General features: G+C 35.7%; 1 protein-coding gene across 1 annotated transcript in view; it reads right to left on the reverse strand.

Annotated features, from left to right (window-relative positions):
- LOC106586407 (E3 ubiquitin-protein ligase SH3RF3) overlaps positions 1-5,000 on the reverse strand; it is a 75,771-nt gene that overhangs the window by 30,266 nt on the left and 40,505 nt on the right. The window lies entirely within an intron of this gene.

Here is a 5,000-nt window from a genome sequence, read left to right on the forward strand (position 1 = left end):
ATTATCGTAATGTTATTATAGTAATGTTATTATAGTAATGTTATTATAGTAATGTTATTATAGTAATGTTATTATAGTAATGGTATTATAGTAATGTTATTATAGTGATGTTATTATAGTGATGTTATTTATAGTGATGTTATTATATTGATGTTATTATAGTAATGTTATTATCGTAATGTTATTATAGTAATGTTATTATAGTAATGTTATTATAGTAATGTTATTATAGTGATGTTATTATAGTAATGTTATTATAGTGATGTTATTATAGTAATGTTATTATAGTAATGTTATTATAGTAATGTTATTATAGTGATGTTATTATAGTGATGTTATTATAGTAATGTTATTATAGTGATGTTATTATAGTAATGTTATTATAGTGATGTTAATATAGTAATGTTATTATAGTAATGGTATTATAGTAATGTTATTATGGTAATGTTATTATAGTGATGTTATTATAGTAATGTTATTATAGTAATGTTATTATAGTAATGGTATTATAGTAATGTTATTATAGTAATGTTATTATAGTGATGTTATTATAGTGACGTTATTATAGTGATGTTATTATAGTGATGTTATTATAGTAATGTTATTATAGTAATGTTATTATAGTAATGTTATTATAGTGATGTTATTATAGTAATGTTATTATAGTGATGTTATTATAGTGATGTTATTATAGTGATGTTATTATAGTAATGTTATTATAGTGATGTTATTATAGTGACGTTATTATAGTAACGTTATTATAGTGATGTTATTATAGTAATGTTATTATAGTAATGGTATTATAGTAATGTTATTATAGTAATGTTATTATAGTGATGTTATTATAGTAATGTTATTATAGTGATGTTATTATAGTGATGTTATTATAGTAATGTTATTATAGTAATGTTATTATAGTGATGTTATTATAGTGATGTTATTATGGTAATGTTATTATAGTGATGTTATTATAGTGATGTTATTATAGTAATGTTATTATAGTGATGTTATTATAGTGATGTTATTATAGTAATGTTATTATAGTAATGTTATTATAGTAATGTTATTATAGTAATGTTATTATAGTGATGTTATTATATTGATGTTATTATAGTAATGTTATTATAGTGATGTTATTATAGTGATGTTATTATAGTGATGTTATTATAGTAATGTTATTATAGTGATGTTATTATAGTGATGTTATTATAGTGATGTTATTATAGTGATGTTATTATAGTAATGTTATTATAGTGATGTTATTATAGTGATGTTATTATAGTAATGTTATTATAGTAATGTTATTATAGTAATGGTTTTATAGTGATGTTATTATAGTGATGTTACAGTGTTATTGTGATCCCCCCTCTCCTCTAGTTGTTAGGACAATGGGATTCTGACTGTCACCCAGAGCTCATTGTCATCATTGTACCTGGCTGGGTTATGTTGCGCATATTTACATGTACATTAAGACATACATACCCTGTTTGTTCCTGCATTTAGACCTCATTAGCATTCCCTGAGCTGAGTGTGTGTGTACTTTCTGTCTGTACTTTCTGAGGTGACCTCATGGCAAAGGAATCTAGGCCTACATTCCATGAAGTGCAGTGTTGTGTGTGTGTGGTGTGTGTCTGTGTGTCAGTTAGTAAGTGATTGATGTTGTAAAGTGGTGTTGTGTTTCTCCCTTTCTTTCCCAGCTTGCAGAATGGTAGTCCATGTTGCCAAGGCAGCCAGTGTCTATGGTGGGAGACCAGCGGTGCAGGTGTGTGTGAAGGGGGGGGGGTTGGTAATGAATAATAGATGGAAAGTGGATCAATAACGCAGTGAATCACTGAGACCGACTAACGGGGGGAAAGTGTGTGTGTGTTTCTTTCAGACCATTTTTTAGATAGTTTCTCCAGTAACTTTCTCCAGTAACTTTATATGTCTACTCTCTCTTGAACTAGGCTTTGACTGAGATATCCTGTGATAAACGCTCCATCCCCCCCACAGACACACACACACATACACAGACACACACCAGGGATCCTCCCTGGAACAGCAGTTGATCCATCTCAGACTTGTCTTCACCTTGTCATCCCTCTTTCTCCCTCCCCTCCTGTATCCCTCCATCCCTGCCTCTCTCCTCTCTATCCATCTCATAACATGTTCCTTCTTAGCTTAGCTTTGTGGCCATCTCTTTCTCCCTGTCTCCCTTTCCTACCTCCTCATACCATATGGTAACAGCTAGTTCAGAGCCAAAGACGGACACACTTTTTGTTTGTTTTTAATCTGAATTACTGGCTCTCAACTGTGTAGTTAGTGTAATGTTAGAGAGAGGAAGAATGTTTGTGTGTGTGTGTGTGTGTGTGTGTGTGTGTGTGTGTGTGTGTGTGTGTGTGTGTGTGTGTGTGTGTGTGTGTGTGTGTGTGTGTGTGTGTAATGTTAGCCCCCTCTGGCAAGCCTCCAGACGTCGGTGTCCTAGCTTCGTAAGTGTGTAAGTGTGTGTGTACGTGTGTGTACGTGTGTGTGTACGTGTGTGTGTTCAGCCTTCTCCAATTACTAACAGATTACTCTCACATGGTCAAAACAATAAACAGTTGTGGAGTATATTTTAGGAAAAGGTTTAACTTCCTGCGTGTCCATAGAGAGTCAACATAACAACAGTATCACACCAAAGGACATGGCTCAGTAGTGTGTGAGTATTAAACTCTTATTAAACTGTGGGATAAAGGGATGGATGGGGGAAGGAGAAGGAGGAGAGGAGGAGATTTAAATAAAGGGAGATTAGTGAAAGGCAAAGCTTGATTAAAGTTTCTCTCTATCCTCTCTCCCTCTCCCCAGTAGGAAACTGAGGCAGAGAACCAACACACAAATCTACAGAGAGTATCTACTGTTCCATAGCTATTGTTCCTCCATTCTCCCGGCTCTGCTGGGCTCAGGCCAGAGCCCTACTCAGCCCATTGGCTCTCCTGCTCAGGGGAAAACCTGCCACTGAGACACTGGCTGAGATCACTACAGAGCCATTATTCACTCGCTGTCATGGAATCTGGGAATAGAGAACAACACACACACCGTGTGTTAAGGAGAGACTAATCTCCTCTCCAATAGAAACCTCATTAGCACAGTTCTGTCCCTCCGAGCCATCCCCTCTGAGCCACCGTGCTGCCCCAGAGTCAGTAGTCAGCCATAGAGACAGACCGAGAGTGTGTTAGAGTGGACGGGCAGGTAGGATGTAACAGGCTGCAGGGTTCTGGGTTCATATCAACTCTATTAAACCTGGTCCTCTTTGATAATCACTCAGCTAATGACTGTCTAACAGTGAGAGAAGGAAGTCATTTCTGAAAGCCTTGTTGTATTCTCACTCCCAGGCTGCTATATCTCCTGTCTCTCTCCATAGGAAATATAGAAATATATTGTGGAAAAAAGAAGGGAGGGACACAGTAGTAGATAGAAGGTGCTCTTTGGCAAAGGGGTTAATTGGTTATCAAGAAAACAATGAGGACCAACCCAGCCAGCATAGAACGTTCTGAGAACCATATGTTTCTTAGACATTATGGACGGTATGTGGATAGAATATGTAGTATATCTGAAGAATACATGGATAGAATATGTAGTATATCTGAAGAATACGTGGATAGAATATGTAGTATATCTGAAGAATACGCGGATAGAATATGTAGTATATCTGAAGAATACGCGGATAGAATATGTAGTATATCTGACGAATACGTGGATAGAATATATAGTATATCTGACGAATACGTGGATAGAATATGTAGTATATCTGAAGAATACGTGGATAGAATATGTAGTATATCTGAAGAATACGTGGATAGAATATGTAGTATATCTGAAGAATACGTGGATAGAATATGTAGCATATCTGAAGAATACGTAGGATCATAGAAAAGTATATGTACAGCAATAGTTTCATAAAATGGCCTTGACTAGAAAACATATGAAGTGGGTAAAACAGTATGTAAACATTATTAAAGAGACCAGTGTTCAATGTCTATGTACATACGGCAGCAGCCTCTAAGGTGCAGGGTTGAGTAACCGGGTGGTGGCCAGCTAGTGAAAGTGACTAAGTTCAGGGCAGGGTACTGGGTGGACACCGGCTAGTGATGGCTATTTAACAATCTGATGGCCTTGAGATAGAAGCTGTTTTTCAGTCTCTCGGTCCCAGCTTTGATGCACCTGTACTGACCTCGCCTTCTGGATGGTAGAAAAACATACACTCTCACAACTTCTAAGGGACTGAATGTGCTAGGCCAACACACCTGAACACAATTAACAAGATAGAGTAAAGTGAGAGTTTAGTTGACACGGGATGTATATGTTTTTTTGGAACGTTTTCATAATGTTCTGACAACATGCCTTTAAATATAACCACGAGGAAACCTGCAGAGAGGATTATGCTGAAGTACTGAAATCTCCAAAGAATGTTGTTTGTTAACGTTCTCATAATGTTCTGAGACCATTACTTTAAATAGAACAATGAGGAAACCTGTAGGAAACGTTATGCTGAAGTACTGACATTCCCACAGAAGAATATTGTTTCTTAACATTTTCGGAACTATTTGAGAACATTCCCAATGTCAAACCAGTTGGAGAACATTCCTAGAACATTACCAAAAATGTCATTAAATGCAACCATGGTTGAACTTTTAGGAAAAGTTATGTTAAAGTAATCAATAATGTTATTTTATGTTCCTTAAATGTGTTGAGAATGTTCCAAAGCCAAGAATCTATCCTGCACCATTCCCAGAACGTTGTGGGAAGGTTGTATGCTAAATAACCGTAGGAGAACCACACTCTCACCAAGCACTAAGAAACATATGGTTCTCAGAATGTTATGTGCGAGCTGGGAAACCTCTCTGCCAATAACAGCTCATTTTTATTTTTCCCCTGCCCAATCAAACCACTACCAGACAGTTAAGGAACACTTTTTGCTTGAGAAATTGTTCTTTACTAAAAAGCTATTTTTGTTTATTTGACCAATTTAATTGAAAAACAAT

This window comes from Salmo salar, chromosome ssa25, assembly GCF_905237065.1.
Source record: "Salmo salar chromosome ssa25, Ssal_v3.1, whole genome shotgun sequence".
NCBI classification, from domain to species: Eukaryota; Metazoa; Chordata; class Actinopteri; order Salmoniformes; family Salmonidae; genus Salmo; species Salmo salar.